The 19,793-nt window shown below is 47.3% G+C and overlaps 1 protein-coding gene and 1 non-coding gene across 21 annotated transcripts in view; both read left to right on the top strand.

Moving 5' to 3' along the window:
* Positions 1–2,622: 2,622 nt before the first annotated feature.
* Positions 2,623–19,793, top strand: part of MICAL3 (microtubule associated monooxygenase, calponin and LIM domain containing 3) — a 226,614-nt gene continuing 209,443 nt past the window's right edge. For 19 of the 20 annotated variants that reach the window (XR_010725999.1, XR_010726000.1, XM_066234480.1 and 16 more), the window contains exon 1: positions 2,623–2,967. The gene's annotated coding sequence lies outside the window, so the exon portion shown is untranslated. Of the gene's footprint in view, positions 2,968–17,432; positions 17,553–19,793 lie in introns of those variants that run through there. The other variant, XM_066234466.1, reaches the window with a different exon arrangement.
* Positions 4,643–4,806, top strand: LOC136309627 (U1 spliceosomal RNA). The gene has a single exon (XR_010726320.1). It is a non-coding gene; the product is annotated as a U1 spliceosomal RNA (small nuclear RNA).

The following is a 19,793-nucleotide window of genomic DNA, read 5'->3' as shown; positions in this document are numbered from 1 at the left end:
GTTTACTGGCTCCCAAACTTTGTATTTTGCTAGTGTATCCACTCCTGTAAGGATTTCAACAGTTAAAAAAAAAAGAAATTGTTAGCCGGGCTTATATTTCAGGGCTACTTTACGACTGTCAGTGGAGCACGATAGTTTACTAAACAGCAAGTTGGGAATTTACCGGAATTGGTGGGCGGCATTGCTGCACATAAAAGTCCCATCCTCACAGGTGTGGGGCTGATTCTATCTCGGGGCACTCTAGTCAGTGGCCACAGCTTTCTTTGCCCTTTGCAACTGAATTTGTCAGATGTGTCAAAGGCCTAATTTCATTGACAGAATATAAACAACTCACCGGTAAAAAGAAGTAACGCTGTGCCTTGTCCTCTACAGAAGCCTTTCTTGGCTAGTGTCCTGCTCACAGTAAGCACTTGTGCCACACTCCCTGGATTCCGGAGTGTGGGTTTTACTATGTTGTATTTGTTCCCTTGTTACTATGGTCATTTTTTACTAGTTACATAGAAAAGGTTGTACTCACTCAGAGAGCAGGGATTTCAGTGGGGAAAGGGTACCACTTGAAAAGCCAGACTCCATTATTCACCAACCTTGTTACCTTAGCCAAACTGGTCAGCCATTAATAGCTATAGCTCTAATCCTTGACTGTAACCCAACTGCTCCTAGCTCTCCTCATCTGATTATTTTGAAGCTGACATGATATTATAGGTATGGAAATAAAAGTGACACATGTTATAAGTGTATGACATTATCTTTTGTATGGAATGCAGTAAGTTCTTAAGGAGTGAGAGATATTATTGCATTATGGGGTTATGAAGTCTGGCACAGAGTTAGACCCTCACTGTGTGTACTTGGGCAAATCAGCTTCTCTATACCGTTTTCTTTACATAAATGGGAAAAATAATAACACTTCATAAAGTTGATATGAAGGTGAAATGAAATTATATATGCAAAGCATATCTAAACAGTACCTACCACATGATAAGCTATTCTAAATGAATGAGAGGGGTAAATATTATATCAATAAAAATTGCATATTGGGATAGAAATCAGGGTTTTGAGGGTGCAGAGTAGAAATGGGAGTTCTGTAAAACTAGCAGCTTCTGTGAATCAATCTGGGAAGGCTTCGTGGAGGAACTGGACTTTCTAGAGCTCTCTGAATAATAGTGAGATTAGTTATCTGTCTGCAGTGTAGAAATTGTATCCAAACACTTGATAAAATTTGGAAGAAGGTTGAGTGGGGTGTAGGGTGAACAGACTCTGATCGGAGGTTGAAAAGTCTGAAAAAAGAAGCTTGATTGCCAAAATATAGGCTGACTGCCTATATAAACCTCTAAAATAGAGCCAATGCCCCAAAGGGTATTTTCTAAGTTTTTTTTTTTAAGCGAGAAATAGAGAGAGACAGAGGCAGACAGACAAGAAGGGAGAGAGATGAGAAGCATCAGTTCTTTATTGCGGCACCTTACCTGTTCATTGATTGCTTTCTTATATGTGCCTTGGGGGGGGGGGGGGTGTCTCCGGCTGGCTTGATCTTGGGCTCAAGCCAGCCACCATGGAGTCATGTCTGTGATCCCATGCTCAAGACTGTGACCCTGTGCTCAAGCCGGTAACCTAGGGGTTTCAAACCTGGGTCCTCAGCATCCCAGGCCTATCCTCTCCATCCACCACCACCTGGTCAGGCACATTTTCAAGGTCTTAAATTGACAAGAACAGTGACTGGAAGCACATTTGGCTATGCATAATTGCACAGCCTTCTATAAACTTCAGATAGAGAGGAGCACTCTAGCAACTCTAATGAGGACTGACCAGTGAGTGAGATTTGTGGCTAAAGGCACGGATTCTGGACAGTTCAACAGGCAAATGAATATAAATTGAAGTTTTGTCTAATTATGCAGAAGAGAGAAGGAAAAATAAGAGGTGACTCTTGGAAGATAGAAATTATGAGCTATATGAGGATGCGGGGGCTCCCAACATATAAGAATAAGAAAAATGCTCTGTTTTAAAAAGGCAGGGACCCAGAAATAATAATTTGTCTTTACAAAAGGTGTGGTTGATACTGTCTGTGAAAAGGATTTGGTGTCAGAAAGCCTACCAACTTTCAACCAAAATTCTTTAGGATGAACAGCACGCCCCAAATTGAAGAAAAAATATTGAAGAGTAAATATTGTTAATCACATACAAAGGCTCATAGGACCGCAATATATGAGGACTATCAGAGAGCAATTCTTGTTCAATGTCCTCATTGTATTTGGTGAGGAAACCGGCTGAGAAAATGGAGTAACCTACCCGAAGTCACACACATATATATCTGGTTTAATTCTATCTACATTTTCTTTTCGCTCTCTAACTCAAAAATTTGAGGACTCCCTAATCTCTTTGTTTTCCGTATGGACGGGGTCAGGAAGAAAATTCTAATTTTGTGACTGCCTCGAGCAACAATCATGTCCCCTTTAAGCGTATCCTATCTTCTCTTCTTATGGCAGGCTTTGATATGCCCACCGCGCTTTTCCATTGGCCATTTTGTGTGGTTTCTCGCCCCCTTCCAAGATTTCCAACCAATCTACTGCTCCCTCTAATCTCCGGGGCGGGCTTTGAGGAATGTACCATGTGGACTGTGTGGAGGGGTAGGGAAGGGAAAAAGTGTGGCGGTAGCTCCTTTATTTACCCTCTACGTGTAATCGTGGGATTCGGCCCTGTCGGAGCCAGAGGTGCAACATCGTCCCTGAGGGGGCAGCCACGTGTCAGTTCTCGAGGCGCACTCAGGATCTGTCAACCCCGAGGCCGGGGTCTGGTGGTCGGGCTGGAGGGCCGCAGCCCCAGCCCTTCCATGTGCCCGCCCTGCCGGCGGCAGCGCGGCTGCCTGGGTTGCGCCCTCCGTGCTGTCGCCCGCGCCGGGTGCTGCGGAGCTCGGGGCTGCGACCGGGGCCGGCCGGCGGACGCCGCGCCGGGGCAGCGCGACAGCATGCGGCAGAGGTAAGGCCCAGGCCGCCCCCGAGCTCAGGTGTCTGCGGGCGCGCGCCTGGGAACAGGTGACCACCGTCACCCGACGTGTAGCGGCCGCATTGCCGCCGGGATCCCCGAGGTCGCGGGCCCGCCGCGGGTCTGGCGCCTCCTTCTGGCGGCTCCTCCAGCCTTCCCCGGAGGCCGGGCCTCCCGGCCTCTGTCCTTGACCGCCAGAGTCTGGCGCATTGCAGCGGCGCGGGCCCTCGTTCCGGGAGATTTCGGTGCCGAGTGGGAGTGGAAGGGGCGCGGGCGGAGGCCCTGGGCGGCGCTTGGCGTGGGATCCTGAGGCGCGGGTGGGACCTGCCTGCTCTCGGGCCGCTGCCTCTTGGGTGGGTCTTGCCCGGAGGGCCGTGGAGGTCCACGTGGCACGTGGCCAGGGGAGGCCCCGCAAGTTCCTTGAGCTCTGTTTTGTGATGATGACGGGGAGTGGATGGCCTTTGCATGCATAGTGTGCCTGGGAGCCTCCCCTTCCCTGACCGACGAGGCCGTGCTTTTGGAGATCTGCGTCGCCACTCCAAATGCCAACCTTAACGACCGTCCCTGGAGCCCGGTGCCCAGATCCGAGGCTCACCTGGTGCCCGCTAAAGCGGGCGCGGTGGGCCCCTGCGCGGTGGGTTCCGGCGGGGTGAGCGCGTCACCGCGGCTGTTCGTGGCCCTCCGGCGAGGCCTCCCAGCTCATCCTCTGGGGCAGGGACTTCCCTGGATTTTGGCTGGTTTTTCTCCACCGTCATAATTCAGGGACAGCGTTTCCACGAATACAGACCACATTTATGTTCTTTTGATGTTGGCGTTCAATGCTGAGTTAATTATGGTGTGTACACGAAGTGCGTTAATGCAGAGAGAAGGAGGTAAGATGTAAATAAGGCTTATAACTTTTTTTTTAAACAATTGCTTTATTTTGTTCGTGGCATGTGGGTGAAGAGAATGGCATTTTAACAGAACGCCAATGTGTATTTAGTCCCATCTGACAGTTTGCTGCAGACAGTCTTTTAGGATGACAGGGATGAAGATGAATTGGGTTTCCTAGTGAGAAAGACTTCTTACTTGGAATCATTGCTGCGGGCAGGAAGGCTTGGCCCTCTCATTACCTGGCCACAGGTATGCCAAGGTATGCCAGTTCATGGTTGTGGTTGCCTTTCCCTGTAAGCACATCTGTCAAAGGCCTTTAAGAGGAACTTAGAAATTTAATATTTGATTGTCAGGTGTATTTGAGTCAGAAAGCTAGCCCAGGTCGTTTTAGCCCTGCACTGAATTCTTGTGCTCCAGGTTTAAAAAAATATTTTTAAACTTTTTGATAGTATATTAAATACCATGAATTAATTCCAGAATTACAGAGAAAACGTAGTGTGGGAAGTTCCTCTTGTAGAGAATCTTTAGGAACTCGAACTTGGTTCCTAGCCAAGACTCCTTCTTGTGTTCACAACTAACCTTTCAGATATCCAGGACTTGATTACTAGATTGTGATTTTCCCTCTTACCTGATATGGTTCCCATTCATTGAGCGCTGTTTCATGGTGTTTCTAAGTGTGTGAGAGAAAATGGGCTCTGGAGTAATGTATACAAAGTACTTAGAGCAGTGCTTGGATATAATAGGTGTTTAATAAATGTAAATAAATATTTTTTTGTCTCTATAGAAACCTGTGGGTATACTTACCTGGCAGGGGAGATACCATGATCATGAAGGTGGTTTTCCCAGGGCGAGGCTTATCCATTGCACTCCGGATGTGCTGACCCCTGCGATTTCCCCAAATGTGGGAAACTCGACTGCATAATTTGTGGTAGTGGGGGACTGCGTTCGCGCTCTCCCCTGACAAAAAAAAAAAAAAAAAAAAAAAAAAGAAACCTGTGGGTGATGGAATTGAATGCAGTTTGATTGCATGCCCCCTTCTTAAGTTAGGAAGGTTAGCCCTTGTCAGTTTTTTTCCTACTCCTACTGTAGGTCTCACACCCCAGAATTTTTAAAATTTATTGATTTGAGAGCAAGAGAGGGAGAGAGAGGAAGGAGAGAAACATTGACTAATTATTCCACCCATTTATGTATTTATTGATTGATGCTTGCATGTGCCCTAACCTAGGATCGAACCCACAACCTTGATGTATGGGGACAATGCTCTTAACTAAGTAAGCTACCTTGCCAGGGCTCACACCCAAATTTTTATGATAGGTTAAAAATGAAACTTAAACCTCTAGACCTAGAAGTAATAATTGTGCTCTTCCTCCTGGCTTATTTGTTGCATTTTTTTCAGAAAGGATGGTATACACCTCAAGAGGTCTAACATCACTATATAGGAAGGTGAATGGTTAGAATTGGCCCTTTCTTGGGTCTGTTGAGTAGTCTTGTGGGTGAAGATTTTGGTGGTAGTTGTGTTGCCATGTCCAAGTGGGACCATAAACTTTTCCTAAGATCTCTTGGCACTGGCATCTGAGAGGTGGCCTGCATGGGTGAGGCCTGATCAGCAGGCAAGGGCAGAGTCTTATATTTGATAGGCTCTGCCTCTGACCTGGGTTTCATGAGGAGCAAGCTCCCTGTGGACAGATTAAAAGGCTATCAAACCTTGAAAGGGTAAGAAACATGACTGGTTTATTTCTGTCCCATATTATTGTGGGGTTTCTTTTGTGGGATTTTTTTTAAGATTTTATTTGTTTTAGAGAGAAGGGGGGAGGAGCAGGAAGCATCAACTCCCATATGTGCCTTGACCAGGCAAGCCCAGGGTTTCTAACTGGCAACCTCAGTGTCAGTGTTCCAGGTCGACGCTTTATCCTGCTGCGCCACCACAGGTCAAGAGAGAGCTGTCCTATATTATTAGTAATCATGCTCTGGGTTTGCTTACTGCTTCTCCTTTGAAGAAGTGAAAGCTTTTTCATTGCCTGTTGTCCCATTGATTCTACTTGTGTCAGATCCTCAACGTTAGGTACGGTATATTACTCCCATTTTATAAATGCAGAAATGGAGGGGGCGTGATTTGCTCTAAGTTGCAAGTGAGTTAATGTCTGAGCTGGACTTGAATTGGGTTTTTCATCTTCTATTACATTTCATTGATACTTTTATAGGGGAAAAGGTATCTTCTTCTTTTTTGGAAGCCTGAAGGATTTAAAGATACCAGATCATTTTGTACTTTCTGTTGACTAGAGAGCTAAGACTAGTTAGCATTTATACTGAATACTTCTGTGTGGGAGCCAGTACTAGATACTTTATGTACCTGCTATTCCCAGATTTACAGGTGATGAACTAGGGTTTAGTGAGAATCCTGGTTCAGAGAGTGGCAGAAAGCAAGACTGACACTCAGATCTGAGCTAATTCCAAAGCATGTGCTTTTAACCCCCATGCTCTGCTGGTGTCTGAGGAGCAGACCCAGGTCCCCGACACTGCTGATCTGCCTTTCTGGTGTGGGCTGTGCTTGTGCTGGCCTTTATTTGTCATTGAAAGCAGAGTATTCACACCCTGGGCTTTCCTGGTACCAGAAGCATTCCTCTAGCCAAGTGGAGGTTCATTACTGTAGAAAAAAGAATCAGAGCTGAAAAAAAAATTCTATTTGGAAAGTGTGAAGTATTTAATAAGACCAGATAGGGAGAATAGGGGCAGAGATAATCAAGGTGGTTTGTAGACAGAGGACGTTTGTGATGTTCTACCCTGGGGACATGCTTAGAACCCAGGCTTTTTAACTTAAACTGTGTATTGAAATTGTAAACCTGGAGGCACAGCACTTGGGCCAAAATCTGTGCTGTAACTGAGACTCTGTTTTTTCTGCATTTGGTAGCAGGGTTGAAGATCTGATTCCCATTCTGTCTTTAGCTCCACAAAATTTTGGGAATGGTGGAGATACTGTTTGGACATTTACCTAAACTCTGTGGACTTCCCTTCCCTCCAGATAATATCCCACCTCCCCAGTCACCTTTGGTTCCACTTTTTAGAAGTCATCTCTAACCCTGTGCAGTTGGGTGGGGTGGTAGAGGGTGTCAGAGTCTGAGGTGGACAGAACAGTATCCCTGTCTGCCCTGTGCAGCTCAGCTATACGTGACTTGTTTTCTTAGCGTGGGCTTTAGCTCTTTCTAGTTTTCTAAAGGCTTACAGTTAAAATCAAGAAACTGGGGAAGGGAACAGGAAAACTGTTGCCTTAAGTCGTGCAGTTTATTGGCTTTCTGTTATTGGCAGGGAGGAAAGTTGCCATAACTCAGAAAAATGGTGGGAATCGGGTTAGAGAATGGAGAAGAAGTTGGACTGTTGGATTGCAGCTTGGGGAAAGGTGGACAGTGGAGGGTGAGGGTTTCTGCTGAGTAGTAAGCTCCTCGGTGAGGACAGCCAGGTGCCCTGCATCCCACTGCAGGGCCTGCTCTGTCTGTCACAGGGAAGGAAGGAAGGAGCAAGTGTGTTGTGTATGAGTGAAAGCCAGGAGAGGAGTTTTTCTGCCGAGATAGGCCTACAGAGGTCTGTTTAATTGTGTATCTAGTGATAGATCTGGTCTGGTTAACTCGGCAAGGAGAGGGGCAACATGGTCATTTTGTTAACTAGTGGCTTTTTTTTGTTTTGTTTTTCGTTTGTTTGTTTGTTTTGAGAGAGGCAGGGAGAGAGAGAGATAGGAACATTGATGTGTTCTTGTATGTGCCCTGACCGGGGAGTCGAACCAGCAACCTCTGCACTCCTAGGACAATGCTCCAACCAACTGAGCTATAGAGCCAGGGCTATTTTTTTTTTTTTTTAAATGATTTGAGAGAGAGAGAAACATCAATCTGTTCCCATATGTGCCCTGACCTGGGAATCAAACCAGCAACCTTTGTGTGTCAGGATGACACTAACCAATTGAGCTATCAGGCCAAGGCTTTACTGGTGGCTTTTATTGAGTTTTCTTCACTGCCTTGAAAAATAATAACTGTGAAAGGTAGAAGGAAACTTTGGTTGGTCCCAACCGTGTCCTCTCTACTGCCCTGCCTCTTTTCTGTTGCTGGTTTGATAGAGAAGGCCTTGCCTAAATCAGTGTTGGAGCTTAGGTTGAAAGGAGGAACCAGCAGTGCAGAGAGAAGAGGGAGAGAAGGCAGTACCTACTCCCAGCACCTGTAGCTCCTGGTACAACAAACCTGTAGCGCAGACTGTTCCCAGCCTACGGAAGGCTAACAGTCCCTACTAACACCCCAAGTCTTCCCAACTTCACTGGCCTGCACCACTAATGCTGCCTCACTGGGAATGAGAACTGTTGGAGGAAAGGAAGGAAGGGGAGTAGCATTGTGACAATGATGCTTGTTGGGTAAACTGTTGGAATCCATGGGAGTCCTAAAGACCAGAGTAACAGGCTTTATTGAAAGGAAGAAAGGAACCCTGCCGGGCACTTCTCTTGGGGAGAAGAGCACCAGTTACAGACTAGGGGCAAGTTATATAGTGTTTGGGAGAGCCTGAGGGGATACTGAGGCAAAAGTCCTGGTATGTCCAGAATGCTCCTCCTTGGGGGCTTGGAGCATGTGGGTGTTGAATCAAAAGTCCTGGTGTGTCCCGAGCCCCTCCTTGGGGCGGGTTGTCAGCTTTTTGGAATTCCTCTGTCTCAGGGGCAATAGTCCAGTAAGGGTGAGGTCGGACAGATAAGCGGAACATCAAGAGGGCAGTTTGGAATTCACATATCTATCATAAACAAGTGGGTTTTTTTAGGTTTGTTCGCTTGTATTGAGGCAGTGCCCTGTGTGTAGTCTGTGGAAGGCTGTGGATGCTTGCCCTCAGGGAGGCAGATTGCAAATTGCAGATTGCTTTCCTGCTTGGGGTTGTTTGCTGTTTGCCAGAAGGGTTCTTCCAGGGGTGGACAAACTTTTTATAAAAACCGCCCACGTTTGCAGTTTTGGTCAACCTACTCCATACCGCCCACTAGTGGGCGTTTCAGCTTTCATGGTGGGCAGTAGCAGAGCAACCAAACGGCTCCGCGATTGGCCCACCTTGAAAGCTGGAACGCCCACTAGTGGGGGGTAGGGACCAGGTTGACCAGCACTGCAAAAGTGGGAGGTTTTTATAAAAAGTTTGACGACCCCTGCTAGTAGCCGTTTTTTTGGAGGGGGAGTGAAAAAAGAGCTGAGGGGCTTGGGAGCCCTGAGATTTCTGCCCAGTGTGTTTGGGGAGTGCTGAGGCTGGTGGAGGCCTGAGTCCAGGTGAGCCCAGAATGCTGAGGGGCTTGGGAGCCCTGCCTGTTTGCTCATCCACCCTTAGGAGACTTTAGTAAACAGAATGGCCCACTATTTTCTGGCTCCACTGTTCCTTTACTGTCTACCCAAATCCAGTGGTAACCTGCATGGCCACGCGGCCTTACAGTGCGTCTGCAGGGACTGCTGTGGCCAGTGCAGAGATCACCAAGGGCACCACAGGCTCTATTCTGTGTGTGCACTCAATGCTCATGCAGTTGGCTGCAGAAGGGGTTGCTGCCATGGTCCCTGTGCTGTGCATGAGGGGCCAAGGCCTCTGCTGAGAAGTAGGGGTCAGGCTGCAGACTCTGCCTTCCAGGTGTGGAATGGTGCTCTCCACTCACTTGTGGCAGGGTTATGTCCATCCTGGGGGCTAACCCCTCCCTCTCTCCCACCCTTCACCCCCTTCTCCACCATTGCACATTTTCTCCTGTTCACTTCTGAGCTATCTGTCTGGAATGCTCTAGGAGAGGCATGTAGGTTACCCAGCATGCCCTCTAAAACTGAGGCAGGGGTAGGAAGTAAGCTGCAGTATTTAGAGGAGAGCACAGGCCCAGGTGGGCTTCCCAGCAGGGGCACTGAGGACAGTGTGAGGACCTTTGGGGACCTAGGGCTGGGTCATAGGATCTAGAAGGAGTGTTAATTACAGCTCTACTCCCAGAAAAGGTGAGGAAACCCTTCCCCTTCCCTCTACCTTTTGCTTGGTGTGGGTTTCTAGTTCCCAAGACCTAGAACCTGAACATTTCCTGTTATTTTATGAATAATTTTTATTTTATGTATTTTGTTTTGTTTTGTTTTATAACCAAACTACTCTGGGATCCTAACCACTTTTTGGAACAGAACCTTTTACCCAGTTTGGTCATGACTGATCAGTCATTTATTCCCTGGGGAAAAGGAAAGGGGGGAAGTGTTTTAACTAGTGACATGGACATGTATCCGTTTCTTTTCGAAATAGGTGGGCTTGTCTCAAAGCCAGACTTGCAGAGGTAGGAAAAATCAATTTGCCTTTAGCGTTTTAAGCACCTTTAGATAAGTGGTTCCTATGGACAGTTATGTAGTAATAGCTTTTATTAACTGAGTGTTACTATGGGCCAGACACTGTGCCAAGTACTTTGTATGCATATGTCATTTCTAGTCTTCAAGTAGGTATTATCACTCCTGTTTTGTAGTAGAACTACTCCAGAGAGTATCAGGTCTATAAATCCAGTACAGTCAGAGGCTGGATGCCTGTAAGTCCTGTGTGTTTAACCATCTCCCCGAAAAGGTGAAATACAGAGGGAGTGAAAGAAGAGGAAATGGGGAAGAAAAAGTATGGGGCAGGGGAAAGAAATTCATGAGATGACAACTTGAATCAGGCCCCAGGATTTAGTGCATACAGAGTGCCCAGCCTTAGTGGCCAGAGTCGGCATAAAGACGTCATCTCGCCACCCTCAGGGAGACAGGGAACATACGAGCTTTAGGTTACACCCTGAGACTTTCTTTCAGCGTGTTTAATGAGCAATAAGGCAAGTGCCAGATAATAAGATGATGTTCACCTACGAGAGGTCACCACATTTCTGGGGGAGGCAGACACAAATGCAGAAAACCATAGTGTTGTGATAAGTGACTTAACTGGCCAGGAAGCCCTGAACATGAATTGGCAAGAAAATTTATATTAACTGGCAAAAGAGTTCTTGATTAGATTTTGTTAGTTTTGTACATATAAGATTGAGAATTTCTAAAATTTACCTACCCCCTGTGGCTATTATTTCTGGAATGTTTGTGTTTTTGCACACAGAATGGTTTTGCAGCTCCTCTCTGAGGACCAGCCCTGTACCTTTATTGCAGGAAAGGCGGGGGCCACCCTCAGGCCACCACCCCTGTGGGTCTGTTGGGTGCGGCAGATTGTCCTAGAAGTCCTGCTCTAGTGGAAGTACTGGTCGCCCTTGCTGGAGGAGCCTGCTGTCAGGGTGTGCCCTTCTCCAGTTTCAGAGCGTAGGGAGCAGTCCTGGGCATGGAGGGCTTCACCGGTGCTTTGGGTATTAGAGATGACCATACTATCCCCAAGGCTCTTTTCTCAAGAAGTCTAGAACCACAATACTGTGTTTGCAGGACCTTGGAGCCCAGTGGTGGCCTTGGAGTGGTGTCTGCCAGCCCCCCCCATTATTAAGAAGTTGATGTGGATGTGAGGGCGATCTGGCTGCGACATCTGTCACCCCATTGATCGCCAGGGTTGATTCGGCTGATCTGGCTGGCTAGGCGGGTGTCCCCTTCCTCCCTCACCGCTCCATGTGCGTCCCTCCCGAAGCTGCGCGCTCGGTCGAAGAGGACAACCTTCCCCGCTAGAGGAGAGGACCGTTCTTTGGTCAAGGGTATACGAGTAGCTGCGCTCCCCTGCTAGAACCTCCAAACAAGTCTCAAGAAGCTGATGTATTGTGGGGAATTGCCTGATGAGGCTCTTATTGCTAGAGACACTTAGTCATATACAGTTTTTGCTTATGTTTAACCTCTAATAATAAGACTTTTGGATCACTTTGATCAGGTCCATTCAAATAGAAATTACTTATGTCTCCTGGGAATGAGTTAAGCGCCTGACATTCGTTCCCTACTATATTAATTGAGTTGACTCAGCTTGGTAATAGCATTTAAGACCTTTTTATATGCTGCTAATGAAAAGCTCTCTCTGTCCATGACCATGACCCTAGAGAAGTGTTCATCAGCTTAAAGGTAGCCCTTGCTTTAAGAAAACTTGATGAATGGAAATGTGGATTGACTTACAAACTATAATATTGTGTGTCTGTACTTGTTGGCTTTAAATTTAATTCTTTAAGGTAAAGGAATTTTTCAACAGAATTTCTTCTCTAGAAATTTAAAATTTTACTTTTCTATATACAGCTTTTTCAGACAGTCTAGTCTTCCACCATTGGTGGGAAGGGCTTGCCTGTCACTTTCACCTGCCTTGCCCTCTGTCCTCCACCACACGTGCAGCCCTGGAGCCATGGGTGTTACTACTGGGCTCAGGCCTGTTGTTGGGCATGTTGGTGTGGCACACAGAACCAGGTGCTGTCCTGGCTGTCAGTCAGGGTACGTCCTGGCCACGCCCACTGGCCCGCCTCTGCTCGTGTAGTACTCACTGCCCATCAGAAGTCGTCTGCGACGTCACATCTGCGCTGCCTCACCTGGCTCTGTGCAGATAGCCTTTCCCTTCGTGCTGGACTCCAGGCTGTATTTTGTAGGTTTCTGTGAGGTACAGATGCTTAGGCAGAGGCAATAGGAGGGAAAACCCAGGGTGGAGTAAAGATGATTCCCTGATGGTGAAGGAGGTCAAGGAATTTGACTAAATCCTTTCTTATATAGAGTAAGGATTAGATTGAGGAATGGGAAAGGTGGGAAGGGAATTCATTTACCAGGAGTCTATTTTATAAATATCTCCCTCACTTCTTACAACAAGCATGGTAGTTAAGTAAATGCTGCCACTTAGGTGGGGAAACGTACGGCTCAGTGAGGTTAGATGATTTACCTGAGTTCTCTCACCTGGTAAACGGTGGAGCTACATTAGATTCAAAAACCCCAAATGTGTCTTGGTTATGAACTGGACTTAGACTTTGCTGCACCACTGATTGGGGTTTGTGACCTTGGATGTGTTCTTTAAGCTCCCTGGACCTCAGTTTCTTCACCTGTGCAGTGGTTGTCAGTATGTAGAATTCTGCCAGGCGTTTGGCATGCACGCAGTGAGCACCCTGTGTCAGCTGGTCCTGTTACTAACCATGCTAATGAACGTGGAGTGAGATTTTGAAACTGGTTTCCTCTCATGCAGGAGCAGCCACCAGGAAGCATGTGGGAGTTCGTGCTTATTAATATGCATTCCCTGAAATGCCCCCCGGCTCTGCATGATTTTTCTTATTAGCCATTCTTTAGACTTCCTGGAGCAACTTGTTCGTGAATTTATCATCTCGCCATCTCCTCCTTCCCATGTTGTGCTATACTGGGTGTTATTGTAGGTCAGGGCATGTTTGTAGAAGTATGTTACCTTGACCCTGCTCATGACTTGCTCTGCTTCAGAAGACAGTATGAATGGACAAGGCAACTGGGTAAGGGGTGTGGGAGGGGGAGCAGTGAAATAAAAAATGGCAGACAGGTGACTTCTGTGAGAATTGACTATATGCCAAGCCATGGCTTAGATGCTCCCATGCACTGTTGACCCTGCAGGTTAGGTGAGGCTGCAACATCCCACTTTACCAATCACGACCTAGAGGTGTATGCATCTGGTCCAAGGTCACACAGCCTAGAGCAGGGGTCTCAAACTCGCGGCCCGCGGGCCACATGCGGCCCGCCGAACAATTTTGTGCGGCCCGCAGACTAATCCACGAAGTTCAAAATATTTTGGATAAAATTAAGTAAGCCTAGGGGCCTACTTGTATTTTTCATTTCTCTAGCATCCTAGCTAGATATTAGCTTAGTTAACAGCAGTTGTGAGTAAACTGCATGTACGATTGTGCTTGTTGTACTGATTTTTTTTTTTTGTTTTCAACTGCAGTGAGAAAAGTGTTGCGTAACAGTTGCCTTTTGTAGACCTAGTGCGGCCCGCCGAACGGCTGTGATCTTGCTCTGTGGCCCACATGCTGAGTTGAGTTTGAGACCCCTGGCCTAGAGTGAGAGGAGCCTGGGGTTTGAACCCTAGTTCACACTGACTGTCGCGGGCCTAAGTAACTGTGTCCCAGGTCGTTAGTAGGACTGTCTAGATGAGGTGAAGGGGTGCTGGTGTGAGCAAAGCTTGGGGTTGAGAGTGAACACGATGCATTCAAGGCAATGAGAGGCCAGCCTGGCCATGTTGGGGGAGGGTTTGGTAAGTTTATGGACTGCTGTGCCAGCTTCTCTCTGGGAGATGAGTAAGATGAGTTCCTTGCTCTCTGGAATCTTGCTGTAGCTGGGGAGACAGACACACAAATAGATGGTGGCAGCTGTGATGAGCGTAAGTACAGGGTGCTGTGGAAGCAGGGGAGGGAGCCAGGGAGTATCCCAGAGTGACAAAAGGTAAAGTATTGGTGAGCTTAGCACTGAAGGCCAGAAGAGTTTTCTAACAGGCAGAGAATATGAACAGAGGCATAGCCTTGTGGGCTTTTCTTTCCAGAAGCAGGTTGATCCACCTGCTCTGTTGGATGCTATGGCACAGTGTGAAGTTTTTAGGTTTCAGAGGGCTATCGGGTCTATGATGCAGCCTCTCAGCTCTCCTAATGCAGTATGAAAGCAGCGAACTGTAGATGAATATATGTGGCTATGTGCCAACAAGCTTTTATTTGTGGCCCCCAAATTTGAATTTCATATAATTCTCACGTCACTTTTAATTTCCCCTCTCAGCTATTTAAAAATGTAAAAGCCATCCTTCATTTGCAGGTTGGATTTGGCGCATAGCTGGTGGCTTGCCCACTCCAGAGCTACTGATGATGTTCAGGTGTGACAGGACCAGGAATTGGAACAAGATGTTGGTGATATAAATAGAGAGGAAGGCCCTGATGCCTGAGACCTTTTGGAAGGAGAACACTGATTAGGTAGAGCAGATAAGGAGAGAGAAAGGCCCCAGATAACACGAATCTTTTAAGTTGGGTTCCTGCCTGAGCCCCACTGTGGTCCGCCTGGTCTTGTTTTCTGTGTGCCAGGAATATGACTTGATTTTAGAGAAAAATTCAGAAATAGCTGATGCCTTAGGTGCTCCCAGACTCAATCAGCATGGTTGTTCTGACTGTCCCTGTGTGTGTCACTGAGCCAGCCACCTGCTGCCTTGGCCACCAGGTGCATCAGGCAGGAGGTGGCTCCTGCGGTGACTGGGACAGCATGCCCCTCTGTCTGTCAGGGTGTAGCTAAAGTTCATGTTTTGGATAACTCTTTATTTTGGTGAACTTTTAAATTTATAGAGAAGTTACAAGAGCAGTACCAAGAGCCCCTTTACCTGTTATCTACATTTGTAAGTTGGACTGTATTTATTTTGCCCTGTTCGCTCCATCACTCTCTCCCCATCCATACCCCATGCGGGTTTTCTGACCCAGTTGAAAGTTGGAGACATGGATCCCCTTCCACCCCTAGATACTTTTGTGTTGGTTTATCGAGAAGTATAGCCCCTTCCACAACCACGGCACGGGATTGACTCAGGAAACCTAACATTGGTGCAGTGCTATTTATTACCTGATAGTTGTTTTTGAACCTAGCAGCCCTCAATGGCTGCTGCCCTGAGATTATCTGTCACATGTAAAAAGTAACACCGCTGCTCCCATTCACAGAGTTACAGACACAGGCCAGTACCTGCTTGGCTCTGGAGCCCACACAGCAGCTGCATTGACCCCTGCTGCAGCTGTTGGGAGGAAGGAGCTGGCAGGACCTGCAATTGCCCAAAAGGGGAAGGAATGCCACGGCCACAGGATCACGTGTCACTTGAGCTGCCTGTGGCCATAGGGCAGGCACCAGCTTCACAGCTCTGGTTGGCCGTTCCCTGCTGCCTTTGTGAGGAAGTTGATCTCCCAAATGCAGCTGCAGCCACAGCGCCTCTGATCTCGGCTGTAGTTACACATGCTCCTTCCTTCAACTTTCCTCTCCTCTGCTGCCTCTCAGCCTCAGGAACGTGATTCCTCTAGGTTGGGTATTTTCTAGATTTGATCTGGAAAGTAAAATGAAATTACATTGCCCTGGCCAGTTGGCTCAGCAGTAGAGCGTCGGCCTGGCGCGTGCAGAAGTCCCGGGTTCGATTCCTGGTCAGGGCACACAGGAGAAGCGCCCATCTGCTTCTCCACCCCTCCCCCTCTCCTTCCTCTCTGTCTCTCTCTTCCCCTCCAGCAGCCGAGGCTCCATTGGAGCAAAGATGGCCCGGGCGCTGGGGATGGCTCTGTGGCCTCTGCCTCAGGTGCTAGAATGGCTCTGGATGCAACAGAGTGACGCCCTGGATGGGCAGAGCATCGCCCCCTGGTGGTCATGCCAGGTGGATCCTGGTCGGGTGCATGTGGGAGTCTGTCTGACTGCCTCCCCGTTTCCAGCTTCGGAAAAATGAAAAAAAAAAAATGAAATTACATTGGAGTAATTTATTTTGGAAATAAAAAGGGAGGAAAGGGTATCTTACTGTTCCTAACTTAAAGCAAAAAAAGATCTTTATTTTGCTGCTCTAAAAGCCTGACACTAGAAATAGGACAGTGTCTAATGAGTACTCTGTAAGTGCACATTAGTGGCGAGAGCTTCTTAGCTCCGCGGGAACTCAGGGAAGAGGAGTCTGGGAGTTTTGCATACAATGAGGAAGGGCTACAGAGGGTGACTCCCTGCATTTAGCTAAGCTCTCTGCATGTGACTGAATGCTGGTCTTTGCCTTATGCCTGCGTGTTAAATTGTTACTGTCTGCGGGCCTGTTCTTGTGATCCAGTGTCTGAAGAGTCAAGACTCCTTGGGTCTGTAAGGCCTTGTGCTGGGCATGGGAGGGGGTGGGGGGGCACAAAGAAGAATAAGGGTGTTGGGGTCTCTGCTTCCCTGAGCTCCCAGTCCACACAAGGAAACATGATTTGTCTGCTACAGTGCATGAGCTCGGGGAATCACTGGATGGCTCCGTGCCACAGCTCTGCCATTTGTAATAGAGAGACGTTGGCTGTCACAGTTCAAAGGGACATACTGGAGATGGAATTTGAGTATAAAATTGTCAGGTGTACTTGGAAACAAATGCAAGTACTGTTTATTTACTGATGTTTTCATAGGAGTGCCCTTCACACAGACAGGCCACTGCTTTCCACTAGTGGAAGAGGGCTGGAGGGCAGAGGTCAGAGCTGCCCAGGCAGGAGCCGCTCATCTTTGAGGGCCTGTAGTTCATGAAATTTGCAAGGCAGAGATTCAGTGAACATCCACTTTAAGGTATCAGGGACACCCAGAGACAGTTCACACTTTGGGAGTTCAGATAAATAGCAAAAGAGCAGCAGTAAATACTGGGACATACAGACAGTTGGGTACAGACCAGGCGCGAGCGCAGTGCTGCCCAGAGTACAGCAGTGGCTCTTTACCTCACACCCTCTGCTCGTGCTCTTCTAGCATCTTACCGTTCTTCCAGTACTCCAGGAGTACCCTGCCTCAGGGCCTTTGCACAGACTGTTTCCTCTCCCTGAAACACTCTTCCCCAAGATATAACATGATTAATTGCCTTAGCCCTTACGTTTCTTTATTTAGATGTACTTTCTCCATGAAAGCTTCTCTTGTTCAGAATTTTAGAATTTTTAACATGTCCCCTCCCCCCTAGTGCTCCAAATTCTTTCTAACCTGCCTGATATTTTCCTTTCCCCACAGTGCTCACCAGCCCCCAGTATGCTGTACTTAAGCTCATGAAAAGGCCTAGTAGCTCGGGCTCTGGATCCAGATCTTGGGTTTAAGTCTTGGCTTCACCAGTGTACTGTGATGTGACCTTGGGTAGGTTACTCAACCCCTTGAGCTTGGTTTCTTCATTTGTAAGAATGATACCTAACTCAGGATTTTTGTGAAGATTAAATGAATTAGTATTTATAAAATGCATAGTGTAACACCTGACATGGAGTAAGCTCTGTATGCGTATTTGATAACTACAGCTTTTATTGCTTTTCCTCCTACTGAAATGGAAGCCCCGTTTAAGTTGTAGAGTTTCACCTGTTTTGTTCTCTAATGTGTCCCTGGCATTTAGAGCCAGGCCTGGTGCGGGCGGGCAGGCAATGCACACTGAGCACATGGATAGGCTGCGGTTGAGCTGGTCGGGAAGGAAGCAGGGAGGTGTGGGTCACTGTGAATAGCAAGGTGGACCTGGGTCCCCAGCTCTGCACTTAAGGCTGTGTCATCAGGAGTGGCTTTTTTTTTTTTTAATTAAAAAACAAAACCAGATTTAATAGGTTAGAGTGTTTTAAAATAACTTTCAGTTTCACACAAAACATTTTGACTTCCTAGGATACATTCATAGCTGGTTTCAGCTCCCCTTCTAGTACTACCCAATTTTTATTATACTGATTTTACCTCATCAAACATTGGCATTCATTTTTATAGCATAAATCCCATAGAATTCAGTTGTCATCTCAGACTCTTTTATTCCAGCTTCTCTGTTTTTGACGTCTTTATTTTGATTCATCATCTCTTACTTGCCTGAGTCTCAGGCTAGCGCTCCTGCGTAAGCACCGTCAGCAGAGTTAGATGAAGTAATATGCAGTAAGCACTGAGCATGATACCAGCTCGACTGGCAGCAGATGGTACATGTCACTCTTTCCCTGCTCAGCACCATGGGAAGAAGTGAGTCAGTAGAGGAAGCAGGTGGTTGGGGGGGGGGGTCAGGGAATCCTGAGTCCACGTGTGCGGAGAGGGACAGAAACAAGACGGTTGGTAGAGGTGTGACCATCACAGGCAGCTTGGCTGGGGTGGCTCATAAGAGAGCTCTTTATTGTCAACTTAATACTAGATAAGGGGCTTAGATTTTTTTTTTTTTTTGGTTACTTTACCTTGACATTTCAGAAAGTACAATAAGACTACAAAGTACTCCTGTTTACCCTATACTAGAACCACAAATTGTCTTCATTTTGACCCATTTGCTTCTTCATGTTTTTTTCCATCTCTTTGTGAAGTAGAGACACTATACCCATTGACCCCTAGATACTTGAGTTCATTCCCAGTAACTAGAACATTCTCTCCAACTTTGGGAGCCTCAGGTTCTTAAATAAGGAAGAGGCAGGCTGTGAAAAGAACTGGAGGGAAGAGGGTGGCAGCAGGGCTGTGGGCAGGCAGGGTGGAATGGTTTCCCCTGGAGGAGGAGGAGGACATTGGTGACTAGAAATGGAAAAAGGAGTGCAGACCCAGGAGAGGCTGAGCAGAACTGAAAGGTGTGTGCTGCCTGGGACAGTTGAGGACTTAGACCAGTGGGAGGGGCAGCACCTATTATCTGAAAGGGCAAATGGTAGCTTTATTTTACACTTGGGGAAATGAAACATCACTCTCCTCTTTTATTCATATTACAGTCTATGAAGATAAAAATCTCCTGCATTTTTAAAAGAGCAGCTGGGATGAGCTTGTGCTGTCAGAGGCATGGAGGTGCACACAGCTGGGCTGAAGAGCAGTGCTACTGGGAGCGGGGGAGGACTTGATGCACTGTCACGAAGGCAGTAGGTAGAGATGAGCATTCAGGTAGTCTGACACAGAGCGAGCTGGGCATCATTAGTGACTGAGTGGGGAGGATGGTGGGAAGCCAAGGACCAAAACCAGCTTTAGGAGGGGGAGCTTTAGGGAGCCAAGGAGGAGTGGAGTCGAGAGGAAGAACTTAAAGGGGTAGGACACCAGTAGCAGTGTAAAAACAAATAGAATTAAGAAAGAGGACCCAACCAAGCAGAAGAGACTCAGTCAGTGAGCTCCCAGCTATTCTGAGTACCAGTCCAGTGCCCTCTGAGGCCCCGGGGAGACAGATTGGGCTCTGTTTTTCCAGAGCGGTGGCCAAAACTAAGGAACACCCTGGGAAGAATGCAACCCAGAGTGCTAAACTAAATCAGGTGTTGAAGGGTTTAAAATTAACTTCCCAGGGCCTGTGGGCTTTCGTTGAAGAAGGACCTCAGGGAGAATTCATCAGCAAAGTGTCTTACGTGGGAGCCCATGCTAAAATAATGTGCCTTATATTTGAGATCTTACTAAGATAATGTGTCATGTTGG

The sequence above is a fragment of the Saccopteryx bilineata genome, chromosome 6 (genome assembly GCF_036850765.1).
Source record: "Saccopteryx bilineata isolate mSacBil1 chromosome 6, mSacBil1_pri_phased_curated, whole genome shotgun sequence".
Taxonomy (NCBI): domain Eukaryota; kingdom Metazoa; phylum Chordata; class Mammalia; order Chiroptera; family Emballonuridae; genus Saccopteryx; species Saccopteryx bilineata.
The sequence above is the reverse complement of the archived record's forward strand: the minus strand, read 5'-3'. Positions and strand labels throughout refer to the sequence as shown.